The sequence below is a fragment of the Protopterus annectens genome, chromosome 12.part0 (genome assembly GCF_019279795.1).
Source record: "Protopterus annectens isolate FY-2018-M chromosome 12.part0, PAN1.0, whole genome shotgun sequence".
Classification (NCBI taxonomy): Eukaryota; Metazoa; Chordata; order Ceratodontiformes; family Protopteridae; genus Protopterus; species Protopterus annectens.
Genome location: NC_056746.1, coordinates 520,685,080 through 520,699,374, shown reverse-complemented (window position 1 = coordinate 520,699,374; position 14,295 = coordinate 520,685,080). Strand labels below are relative to the sequence as shown.

Sequence of the window (14,295 nt, the reverse complement as noted above, 5' to 3'; positions counted from 1 at the left end):
TAAATAAAGATGCAATCAGAAGGATTGTTGTATACCAGAAATCTGAAAAAAAACAAGTATCTTGCATGTTTTTTTCTTAGCCAAATGACACAGTGTTATAAAATGTTTTCTGAAGTATAATAAACCTTGTTGATAAGCTGTGTGATGTACTTAAATGGGTCAGTCCCTGGCAGCACTCAGTATTTTGACTCTAGCCTTTGATGAAAAGAAACCTTAGGAAAAGGACTGCATGGGCCCCCCACTGTCCGCTGCCCTCCACATACATCCAGTATGCCCCTTTACTTTCCCCCCACCCTGCCCTTGCCACTACATTCAGATTACTTTTTTTTTTCAAATATTTTGTTGTACTTTTCAGATTTTTCCTGCATCCTTTCAATATACCCTAACTTGCCAAAATTACACCATAATAAAAGAGGAGGAACAAAATTAAGCTGAAGGTCTCAGCACCCCAGAAACCATTGGGTTCTAGATGTTCTGAGTTGCATTTTAGAGTTTTTTTTCCATACCCTTTGAGCCAAAGATTGCCTGAACAAAATCTATGGCTAAATAAATAAATCCATTCTTAGTCTTCATTTCTTCATACATCCTTTCAAGACTCTCTAAACGGTCAAGACTGCAGGGTAGTAACTGTAGAGGAAGTAATAAAGAGTTAAGCTGATAGTGTGAAGAATATTTGGGCCCCAGAAGCCATGGGGTCTTGGTGCTGTGAGGTACACCTTCCAACCTTTTACTTCCATTAATGCCTGGACAAATAACTAAGTAAAGAATTTCAGTCTTATTTTTCCTTCCAAAGAAGAAATAAGTTGTGCCCAAGACTTAATGATCAAAGTTGGCAAAAAAGTAGTTCCCAATAAACTGAAGATAATGCTTGCAAGATAGATACATGACTTATATAGCTTAGAATAGTGTATGTCTTTCTGTCGAAAGAAAAAGATAGTCTCCTTCTGTGTAACCCATTGATGTTGGATTGGGATGAAACTGAATGATAAATGGCCATCGTCATGCTTTTCTAGTTGCTGCGGTCACATATCATGCAGCTTGCCATTTCACCCTCCAAAAAACAACAACCTTCTGTATATCCATCTGACAACCAGAATATACAACACATTTTAACTTGATCCAAGTTATATAATTATGATATGTCTCGTTACTCTTACCCTCAAAGTTACCACCTGTTTACACTTCTGAAATGTGAATGTGAAAAAAGTGAAATAAAATTATCACGGTCATGTATTCCAGCCTGTTGGTCCTAGGCAGTACAAAGCCCATAAGCAAGCTATAGTGATCTTGTGTGCATACCTCTGAGGACTGATTAGGGGAAAAGTTAAACAAATAATGACCACACTTTCACAGCCTAACAGATGCTATATAGACCTTCTGTGCATATATCTGAAGTTCAATTGTGAAGAAAATTACAGAAATTAAAAGCACACTTTTCCCAGTCCCAAACAAGTTATAATGACCTTCTGTGCACATCTGAGGTTTGATTATGAGAAGAATTTAAAAAATAATAAACTCACTGTTCTTAGCCCCCCCCCCCCACACACACACACAAGGTATAGCAACCTTCTGTGTGCACCTCTGAGCAGGGCCAGTTATAGAACTGGTAGGTTCACAACAGAACCCTAAATAACCTGTGCCAAAATCCACTTCTCCAGCTTGAGTTCTGGACACCGCCAGTATCTAGATATTCTCTGTTGCATTCTATATCTTATTTTTGATAGATAATGACTTGCAGTGTATGGATCACTGTGATTATGCTCTGAATTTCGAGAAAATATATGCTTGTTAAGCACCATTCTGACATTGGAAAGGTTCTTAACAAGCTTTTATAAATTACCCCTTACTACTGTTAAGGTCTAGTCACACACTAGAGCATTACAGCAATCAGCGGTACACCACAAATGTGCAGTGGGAAGCTGGTAAACCAGCAGGAGTGTTTAATAGTCTGAACAAAGTGTTTACCATCTTTCCACCACTCTTCTGTGGAGGTTACTCTATGCATGGCAACAGTGAGTGCTTTACAGCTCTACTGCCTGTTTTTCTCTAACTTTTGAGTACGTCGCTAATGGATCAGAAACCATGCAAGTTGGAACACTAGCTTCATTTGTAATTTTCTATGAAATTTCTGTGCAGTAATTCCAAATGTAACTCAGATTTACACTATATACATCTCTTGTCACAGATATGCTTCTGTTGTGGCAGTATACAGCTAAAAACCCCCTTTTAGAACACTAAGTGCACCTTTTGCCCTCTGCTCCTCCAGCCTTCTTCAGATTCCAGAAACCCTCTATGCGAGTGAAAACAAGGATTGCTCAGGACTCTGGTGTGCTGTTAAGGGAGTTTCTCCTTTGTGCAGTGTTGTCCAACCATAGAGTTGTTATATAAAAGGTTTGGAGAGGTGAATGGGGCTTGCCCCAGGTAAAAAATATTTTTGATTGTTACCATTGCTGTGAATTGCACAGGTGTGTATCAGTCTCATGATTATTTTAGTAATTTCAAAGTAATAGCATTTCAAGGTGTTATAATGGAAGCAAAATGTTATTTTTTATTTATCATGTTACCCAACAAAAGAGAACATTCAAATTGACATTAAGGAAAATGACACTTGTATATTTGTTTCAGGACATTCCTGGATAAGTTTTTCGACAACGATACATTTAGATAGATGGCAGGCTAATATGCACTTATGTTTTAGCCTGTAACTTGAGCTTGGACCTGAACATTAAAAACAAAAGTATAACTATGGTCTGGAACTTAGTGCAATGTATTTTTTAGTTTCTTAGCAAACAGTTACTAGACAGTCAGGTAGAAAAATGAACTCTTCCTTCAGTGACATTCATGCCACTCAGTAGTCTGTATTAGGACATTGCTTTTCTGCAATTTTCATTAATGACGTGGCACGCTGTTGCAAAACTGTCACCCTAGTGTAATATGCAAGTGATGGAACCATCTTTCTTGTTAATACTACTTTAACTAAAGGTAATACTAAACTACAATATTGCTTCAGCTCGTTTCAGTCTTCGTTTTCAGTTCTAGGACTGTACCTTAATGTTAGAATGAAAAGGGCTATGCTCTTTACTGGCAGATGTTGGTGCAACACAGAAAAAATACATCACATTTTAAATATGTTTTTCTACCCTGGTATCACAAGTGGTACAGATCATGTATGTCACTAAAAGAAATGTGTTTGAATGAGCAAGCATTCACATTTACCAGAGTGGTACTACAGGTGAGCACACTTCCCCTTGGTGCATAAGACTGTGAGTTCTAGTCTCACACCAGATAAATGGATTGGTGATACTGTAGTAGAGCATAAGGGGAGGTGGGGTGCTGCACTCCTGAGTGTGACATCCTTTGCATGAAATGTTAAACTGAGGTCCCATCTGTTTGAGTTGGTGGCAGCTTAGGTGAATGTAAAAGATCCCACAACACCTATCAAAAAGTGTTGGGGAGTTCCCTGATGCCGTGGGCAAAGGTCTCCCCTAAAAAGAGGCCACTAGCCTAGTAAAACTAACCTGGTCAACAATGGATGAATAAAATAAAACACTTACTTCCTCGTAGTTTCTCAATTCAAGGAACACCAGCTTCTTTGCACCTCCAAGAGAGACTGCAGCATTGTTTTTTTAGGTAAAATTTCCTAATCGAGACTTCATCTTCCAAGAGCAGAAGATTTCAGTGTGTTCTTGTGTTTCACATGACGTATTTTTTATTTTTAAGTTAGAGCATTACTAAAAGCAGTTTAAATGTGTATGATGTTATGATTTAACAGTTGAAGAAGCATTAAAGGCAGCCAGTGAGATAAAGCAGGTACTTTTCAGATGCTGGTAAAGACCACATAATAAGTTTAATCTTATGTGAAATAAATGTTTATATTGTTAAACAGATCATATGTGCTCTGTGTTATAAAACCAAGAGATACAAGTTTCACTTCCACAATTTGTTATGTTATTACTTGTGTTTAGTAAACCAGGTTGTCCAATTGAATTAAGGCCAATTTTCAGTGGAGGTCTAGGAGGAAAGGTTCCAGACAATAAACAAGTCACATACTATGCTGTAAAGAAATTGAAAATTATATAACACATACAGAGAGTTACAGGGTTAGACTAGAACACGAGAAAGTGAAAAGTATATAACACATACAGGAAGTTACAGGGTTGGACCAGAACATGATCAGCTTTGGTAGCATAAATCACTAGCAAGCTATTTTGATTGGTGACAATAATAAATTGGTAAGGCAAATTACAATTATACTCATTAAGATTAGTACAGTACAAATTTAGTGTGTTGCATATAAATGTTTACATAAAACACATTCACTATAAAACACAAAAATGTACACATTTTTTAAATCTATTCTACCCATTTGTTGACCAGATAAACCCACTGGACACAGGTTGTCCATTTTCATGAGTGACCAGGGAGCATACTCTGGTTAAGAGGCTAGCTTAGTCACACAAGAGGCAAATGAAAGTGGGAGGAATCAAACTGTGTACTCTGGGAACAAGAAGCAGTTCATTAACAGCTCAGAGCTTTAGCTGCCACATGTTTGTAATGCTACAATAATGTATAATGGATTCATGTAACAGTGATACCATAATAATAATGAATAGTGTACAATATACTCAACAATATTTCAGGAGAACTTAATCATAAGGGAAGTGCTTTGGAGAGACAGAGCTAAGACAAATGGTGAGACAGTAGATGTAGCTTGGGATAAGAGGAAGGAACAGAATTCATTTGAAACTGCAACATTTGTTGCTGTCATTGCAATGCATCATTAGTTCTGTTTGGATCATGAGGGAAGTGGTGCAGTGTGCAGTGGGCCTAAGCAGATCATTTCAGGTAATTCAATGCAGATGGGGAGTGCAGCATCTCCGTACAAAATATGACTGGTAGAGAACTTTTATCAGGTAAGCATTAGTGGAATGTAGACTGCATGAAGCTGAGTACCAGTCTCTGGCCCAAGATTAAGAGCTTGTTTAGGTGGATGCAAGTGGTACAGGGGGGCCTGCAGTAAGAATGAGTTGTGTTTGTTGGAAAGATCATTTACATAACTGTTCAGGTTATCTGTGATAAAACTCATGATATGACAGAAATGAAGTGCATATGTACAGTCAATAATATACAGTTGTATTGTTTTTCTGTTGCACCATTTTTCATGTAGAGGAGATTTTGATGTGTTCTTCTTCAGATTCCGCTACCCAGTAAATTATATTTGTTTTTGCAAGCTCATTAATTGCACAATACACCTTACTCTTCATGGGGGGCACAAAACTGGTATATGGCAAGGGGGGGGGATTAAACTTATAATGCAGCACTCTGCCATAAAAAATAAAATAAAATAAATGCATTCCATTAAGAGGTGTCATGTGAGTTAAACTACATGGCTGCATGTGTTAGTTCTGTAATGTAATGTGTGCAAATAAGAGTGTCCCAGCTAATGAGAATTAAGTATATGGTATAGAAAGGACACAGGTCATCCTGTGGAGAACACTTGTCATATGCACATCTTTGTTCTGTCTGTTAAAAACTTTCAATGTAATGTGGAAAGCATGCAGGACAAAAAAAAAACAAAAAAAACCAGATTACTGATAACTTGATTAAACAGTAAGTTTTACAAATTTGATCCGAAGAAGTGATTTTTGAACTAAAGGGCCAATCAATGGGGCCAGAAAGATGAGTGTGATGGTGCTAATAAAATACCATTGAATTATCAATAAAGAAAAAATTTTTTTTTTTGTCAGATAGGTTAAAGAAGACAGGTAAAGAAATTATTATATGCTGGCCTAATGACCGGATGAACACAATCAAGACTACAGCTGTTCTGAATAAGAGATGGTCAAAGCAAAACAGAGCTGACTTTTGCTTTTGAGACATGCTGGAAATGAAAAGTGAGACAACTTTATTAAAGTTGAATATAGCATTAAGGAGGCCCTATAAGGAAGAAAGTTCTTTTGATTTATGTTACCAGCTGGTAAATATCTCTCAGGGCAGCAAAGAGTCCCATCAGAGCTTTCTGTTTAGTGCAATCGTGCTTAAACACAAGCCTTCTATTTTCATCCCAGGAGGGATGAGCAGAATTACCATCTGGAACCTGACTTTCACAAAACACATTCTTACTTCCAGCAGGCAGTACCTGGATGACTCATCTGCCTCTTATTAGTTACTAAAACAGATAAAAAAATGAATGAAGCAGCAAATGGTGAACTGGGGAGAGAGAGTGAGAGAGACAGCAAAAGCAAAAGAAACCACCGTCCTCCAATCCCAAAATGAGTATGAAAGAGATATTTGTGGCCTGCAGGAATTAGCTCTTGCAACTAGTGTTGCTTTAACAGTACTGGAAACCTAGCAGGGAATCCACAAGAAAACCACATAGTTTGGCTAGCAACCCAAACCTGATTTGGAAAACGCATCATTACAAGCAGAGAAAGAAACTAAAATGGAAACAAATGCAGACAAAGTCCACCAGCTTTTGACACAGAATGCAGGGTCATGAAGCCTGTCTCTAGCCAGTCAAATAAATAATCTTACAACTGTTTCAAATGAGTGTAAAAACAGATTCCCAGAAAGTAATACTGGGTACTTTTGTGCATCAGATAGTAGTCTGGAAACTACAAGAGTCCTAGATGACAGAGTAGAGAAATTTCCATGGTTACCTTGGAGGTTGGACAAAATAATATTTAGTATCTACAAAATACAGACTGTGACAGCTCAGAAATCATACATACTGGTATTCAGTTTCTACAGTTCAAAACGTACACAATGAATGAAAATCCTTTTATGGGATGTATTGAAATAACATTTCACTTAATCTCAAATGGTAACACCCCCCCAAATTATAACTACTAGTTGTATCATTTGTCAATGCTAGTATGGGTGAAGAAGCAGTCATTGGTTATAATGTAACAGATAAGTTAATCAAGGAGCTCTAGGTAAGGACCTCACTCTGTTCCTAACTTGGTTATAGAAACTTTAATTTCTGTGTCATGAGCTAAAACAGAGGCTTTCCAGGAATTACTCCATGACAACTGCACAGAGTATATAGGTATCATGTCTAAGAATGGAGCAAACAGTTCTGCAAATATTATGGCCTGAATACAATATTCACATAAGACCTTTTTGGCCAAGACAAACAGTTCTTTTGACACTTAGTGACCCATCACTAATTAAATCTTCGTTAAAATCCAGGGAAGATGATTTTTCAAATACATTGATACCATCCTGATAGGTGGAACCCAGTGTACCGAACCTGTAAATGTAGCTTACCTAGCACATGGGAGACCTAGGAAAGTGAAAGGAGTCCATATCTAGCCAGTATGCCAGGGAATCAACAACTCTCCACAACAGTGTCAAAGCAATCACTGGTCAGCTGAAACTGTGCTTAATTATTAGCCAGAACCTGCAACCAGGAATCAAGGGAACACAAGTGTCCATGCCACACCAAGCTGCCTGACAAAAGTTAAGAGCAGACTCTCATGCCTTTGCAAAAGATGACTCGGGTGTAGTTAGTTCATAGTCCTTCTGTACAGCAACAAATCCATATCAAAGACAACACATCTGTCAAATACACTGTATATCCATCCCAACACAACACATCTGACAAACTCACTGCATGTCCATCCCAAGATAATACATTGGTCAAACACACTGTATGGCCATCCTAAGACAATACATTTGTCAAACTTGTCAAACTCCCTGTATGCTCTCCTCAAGACAACACATCTGTCAAACACACTATATGTCCAGCCTAACACAAAACGTCTATCAAGTACATTGTATGGCCACCCCAACACATCACATCTGTCAAATGCACTGTATATCCATCCCGAGACACCACATCTGTCAAACACACTGTATGCCTACCCCTAGACAACACATCTGTCAAACACACTGTATGTCCATCCCAATACAACACATCAGTCAAATGCAACTGTATGTTCATCCCAAGAGAACACATCTGTCAGACTCACTGTATGTCCATCCCAAGACAACACATCTGCCAGTCTCACTGTCTGTCCATCCCAAGACAATACATCTATCAAGCTCACTGTATGTCCATTGCAAGGCAACACAACTGTCAGACGCATTGCACATCCATTCAAAAGCAACATATCTGTCAATCCCACTATATCTTTATCTCAAGACAACACATCTGTCAAACTCACTGTATGTTCATCCCAAGACAACACAACTGTCAGATGCATTATACGTCCATTCAAAAGCAACACATCTGTCAATCCCACTATATGTTTATCCCAAGACAACACATTTGCCAATCTCACTATATGTTCATCCCAAGACAGCACATCTGTCAGACCCACTGTATGTCCATCCAAAGACAACACATCTGTCAATCTCACTATAGGTCTGTCCCAAGACAACACATCTGTCAGACTCACTGTATGTCCATCCAACAACACATATGTCAAGCTCACTGTATGTGCATCCAGAACCCACTTCACAGGCTGGTGAAATAATATTTGCAGGAGTTGTTAAATCATGTCTGGATTACAAAATCAAATCCATAAACACTTCACCAGTACATGTGCACGCCCATGTGTGTGTACGTATGTATGTGCGTGCGTGTTTGCGTATATCTGTATATTAAAATGTGCTACTTCTACACAAATTACTTGTATATTTTTGCATGAAAACTTATGTCAAGTACCCATAAGTATTAAACATATCTACTTCGAAGGCAGGTAATTTTTACATTTGTTAAAAGACAAATAATATAATTTCTGTAGGGAGACATGCCCCCACCCCCAGAGATAGAAGCGTCATCTGATTCACATTATCCTTGCTTATATATTCGTATGTCAACGGTGTTCCAGTCTGGATAAAAATTGATTGTTATTAAAAATGCTTTAAATATGATTGCTCTTTTTTTCCACTGCCTGTCAACCTCATTGTGAAATTAATAGCTTGACTTCAAACATTTTTATATCACTGCAATAAATACAGAGCAAGGAATTGATATACAGGCAAAATCTCATTCAAATACAGCCCTAGCAATGAAATATCAATATCAAAGGTTTGTGGAAGTGTTCAGCTGGCCATTACTACCTTTATTACTCTGTCAGGTAGGCGTCAGTCTGACCCCTGCATAAAGATGAGGCATCAACAGACCCAGGTAATTATAGACCCATAAGCCAGACCAGCTGTATGACTATGGAAAGAATCATTATAGCATAACTAAGGACATAGGTAACCTACAAACATTTGACCCAAGCCAGTGCGGATTTGTCAAGGGCAAGTTTTGCCTACTTAAGCTGGTCAACTTCTTTAAGAAGGTTACTGAAGCAATGGATGAGGACAAATCATTACACACCACATGTTTAGACCTTGTAATGGCATTCAGTATCATACCACACTCAGGTGTCGTAGATAAGTTCTCTCAGCTAAATGCAAATCCCTGTGTAACTCACTGGATAGCAAACTGGCTCATAAATAGAACCCAGGCTCTGAGGCTCTACTTCCTCAAAAAGATGTCACCAGTGGTGTACCCCAGGGCTCTCTTCTTGGGCCAGTCCTCTTTAGCATTTACTTTCTGGAGGTCAAAGTAAATGTTATGCGTTTATGGCTGACCATGTTTGCAGCTGAGTACAAACTTGGTGCCATCATAAACTCCCCAAGCGACATCAAAATCCTCTAAGAGGGCCTTCCCAAACAAATAGTGTCAAAACCATGGACTAAAATTAAATATCAAGAAATGTGCACTCTTATCCCTCACAAGCATGAGTTCACTTGTAATACTGACAACACACCCCTAAAAAGTTAGTAAACTAAAATTCCAGAAAACACCATTCACTAAAAAAAAAAAAAACTTAAAAACAAAACAGAACAGTCCATCTGAAGGATATATAAAATAATTTATTATTGAATGTTTTTGTTCTATAACTCAGAACTTTCTGTTTAACTTAGCTTTGGGATGTACAGCAGGTGTCTGTTGTGAGTTTGCACAATATACAAAACAAGGAGGTACCCTATCACTTGAACTGAGAAAAAAACCCCTGAATTTTGTGTATTCCTCTGTAAATATTCCTTAATATGAAAACAGCTAAATAAAGAAAAACAATAAACTGTAAAATATCTAAAGGTATCTCTCTACTAAGAAAAAATGTATGAAATACATGGCTACAGAGGAAGAGGAAGATACACACTACTCCTTAGCAGTATAAAGACTTGAATATTTAAACCACATATGAGTGTTAGCAGATGAAATTTATCCATTTTCCAGTCACATGGATAATGCACTGGTGGATGAAGAAGACTGAATGTTTGAGTTTCAATTGCCCGGGATTCAATTTGCTAATGATCGGAGTTCCTTCCCAGGAAGGAAATCACTGTTTACTAGTTGTGATGGAAGTGATGCCCCTTTATGGGAGAATTTCCCCCTACTTGAGTTAGTATGAGCATAGAGTTGGTATATATAAGTTTGGGGGGGAGGTGTGGGAGGCATGAAGTGTTTTTGACAGGATTGTGAAGCGAATGCAATTTGGGGATTCAGATCCTTGGTATATTTGGTTTCGTCCATCACAGGGGAAGCCAGTCACATGCATACATTTCAGCACCCTCAGCTGTACCTCCTTGAACTGCACTTATTTTCAGTTCAATAAAGTATTGAACAATAAAGCTGATTAGATGAAAGAGTGTGAGGTATAGAAGAAAAACCATAGCAGGGCTGGTTACCCAGTGGTGTCAACATTGGCTCTAGATGATAGTTACTGTTGATGTGACATCCTGACCTCTTATACAAAAAATTGGAGAAAAAAGGGGGTTATGGATGGACAGATTTGCTTCCTCCCTTTAGCTATTCAATGGTTAAGTGACGGTATTTTTTTTTTCAAAAACGTCTTATGCAGCTGCAGTGGCAAAAAAGTGCCACCAAGTACATGCACTTATAGACCTGAATGCATAAATATTTCATTTTACATCATCCTTAGTGCAATGTAGTAAGTGGCATCTTTTTGGATATACTTTTTTATATTGCAAACTATCCGTTTGTTCATGATCTGTGCAATGGAGCAGTTGTTGAATAGGACCAAATCTCTACACTGTTACAAAAGAATCAACAGCCACTGCTTCTGCATCTGGCTAACAGCAAAATGAAGTCAGTAAATAACAAGACAGTCAGGTAGTTTTCTGAACCTTGCTTCAATTAACTGAGTTTGTCATGAATAAACTGTTGAGTTGTTGCTCAGTTGACCTACACTTTAGTCGACCTGTATTACGCTGACTACAGTTATGTAAGTGGGCTTTTCCTTTTATCACTGTTGTGAGACTATGGAGTTAGTTTATATAAGTAAGAGCTGGGGGTGGTGAAGCCCCCCCCCCCCATAAATATGCACTTTGTGATAGTTGGTTAAAATATTTGTTCCATTTTATGGCTTAATTTGTTTCAGCAGTTTTTGATATTCTTTGTTTATGTTACTGTTTTAAGCAGACAGTGGAAGTTCATATTACTTATTTCTTTTAATTTTATTTAATCTTTACTGATCAGGTAAGTACTGGTCCTGAGACCCTCCTCAGCTACAATAAGGATGCAATAACACTGTTTATAGAAAATTCAGTCAAGTGATTATATATGCCGGAGAAAATACAGTCAAGTGGTTATACATGATGGACACAAATATTACATCAGAAAACAGTTTTACAGACTTGTATCATGCATGACTTCATTTCACTCTAGACAAAGGAAATAAACATATACAATAAACGTAGTTTTAAGAAGATAAACATATTCAACATATATACAATAAACATGTAGTTTTAACGAAATAAACATATTCACCACACACAATAAACATTTATTTTTAAGGAGATAAACGTATTCACCACACACACAATAAACATGTATTTTTAAGGAGATAAATGTATTCACCACATGTACAATAAACATGTATTTTTAAGGAGATAACCATATCCACCACACATACAATAAATGTATTTTTAAGGAGATAAACATATTCACCAAACATACAATAAACATGTATTTTTACATGGCAGAGTCCCCTTCCACCCTCCCCACTGACTTCACTATTTATTCTCTTGGTTTCAAATATCCACTGCTATAACTAATGATAATAACATTTACAAAGTACAGAGTAAGACAGATCTGCAGTGCAGTACTCTGGATATTAGGTGGAGTACTAGACAGGGAGGGATTGTTTTCCCCTGAGAATGGAGCACTTCTTTGCTGTGGGTTTTAATGTTATGCTAATGATCACTTCAGGAGGACTGTATTGCTGTTACAAGATGATAACTATGTGTTAACACTAACTTTGCGTTTACTAACTAGACAGTATGCTGTTTTCTAGCTTGTATTGTGTTTCTTTGAAGACATAGCTAGATCGCTTCATGGTATTAAGGAAGTTGTCTATGTAACTGAATGTCTGTCAAATATGTTGAATGTTGCTGTTTAGTGTAGTCTGTGTTGTAGAACTGTACAGGTTAGTTTATTTGGGCACGTTTTGTGATTGGACAGTGATTTTGATGGTTTGCAGTATATGATATAGTGTGATTTCAGCACATATATGGTCCAGTATGTTTTTTTTTTTCAATGAAATGTGTTTTGATGGTTTGTCGTTCATGGCTTAGCCATATACCTAATAGCACACCTTGTACACAATCTGCCTAAGGTGTATAAACATGACATTTCTGCCCATTTGATGTAGTTTCAGCACATTTTGTACATGTAATAAAACATATCAGGGCTTTGAAATGAACAAGCCACTTTGAGGGTCCAAAAGTACTTGGCCTGCAGCCAGACAATGGGGACTGCATCACGCTACAGCTTCTGTACAAAATGATTGTTCAAGAAATGTTCTGAGTTTAGGGATCAGAAGGTTTATATTAACAGCAATGTCTCAAAAACCTGCAGCTACCACTATTCTATATACCTTGTTATGGGTTGTCATTTGTTATTCATAAGACTGGATGAAATATCCTACTTCCTATGTATCAACATAACATAAAGGAAAATTGTGATAAATAAATTATGTGAATAAATTGTGATCGGGTCTCCGGTCATTACTAACTTAAGAGCAGTTTAAAATGAAGCTTGAGAAGTGACTCCATTTCTCATGAGTTTGTTTATTTTATTTTTATTTGTAGACCGGGAGGGAGGACTGATTCCACTGAATCATTTACAGGCTTTGTCTGGAGATATAATGAGAATAATAGAATAAAATAGGATACGATCAGAGACACCCAATCATAATTCTTTGTAATACATTGAGCTTTATCTGCTCCATGTACTTCCAGTTAAAGGGAAAAAAAAAAAAAAAACAGTCCAGGAATGGAAGGAGTTTCATGGCTTTCAAATATGTAAAACACTTAGCATTATAACAGAGAGTACTCAAAAGAGTCCTCTTGGGGAACTAATATCTTTAAAAGCAGACACTTTGCACTGACATTTTCTGCTTTTTTTGTTATGAAAATTTTCATCATACATGTGGTACTATTTAGCCCAGGAAATATGTTTATTTTTTGCTGCACCAAACAAATTGTGGTTTTAGCCACAACTTGCAGGGACTGAAAGGCTATTTTACATCTGCGTTTTGCCAACATAAGCAGCTGATATTCAGGACACAAAGAGGAACCTCTTAACAAACACTTTCATTTTCTTCAGTTTATATGCCTAATATAGCAAGTAACGCCAGTTTTGCACTTGTTTAACTTGAGATATTTGGGGGACACATTATTCAAGGTTTACAGCACATTTTTGGCACAAAGTGCAGGAAAGAAAAGAACACTTCCCAGCTATGTCCGAGTGACTAGAGTGGGGCACAGCTGGATTAAACACTGGCACAGCTGGATTAAACACTGCGGCTGCTGCTGGCTTTCTGCAAGTCCAGTGTTAACATTTCAAGTCATGCCTTTTATTTTAATATAATACATACTTTATTTTCATGTGACACACATGTTCTCTTTGAATACATATAAATGTGTTTCTTTTCTTGCATTCCTAGCAGGATACATAGGAGTCACTTTTTAATAGATGGAACACAATTACATAAAAAATATATCTATAGCAAATCATTTATGTTAATTGATTTGTGTACATAAATTTTAACTTCAAAGATGCAATAAGGAACTTTGGCCATGTGAGATCAATTCATCTGTAACAGGAACTTGGTGTAAGTACTTTGTGTTCCACTAACTATCTGGGTTTACATGTACCCCAGACAACTAGCACCCTGTTATGCTTTGTTATCAGTATATGTTGAAGGATATGGGTGATGAAACTGATAGTTTCTTTCTAAACACTCTGTTCTATTTCAAACATGA

The 14,295-nt window shown here is 37.3% G+C and overlaps 1 protein-coding gene across 1 annotated transcript in view; it reads right to left on the bottom strand.

Moving 5' to 3' along the window:
• Positions 1-14,295, bottom strand: part of RAI1 (retinoic acid induced 1) — a 526,318-nt gene that overhangs the window by 275,029 nt on the left and 236,994 nt on the right. The window lies entirely within an intron of this gene.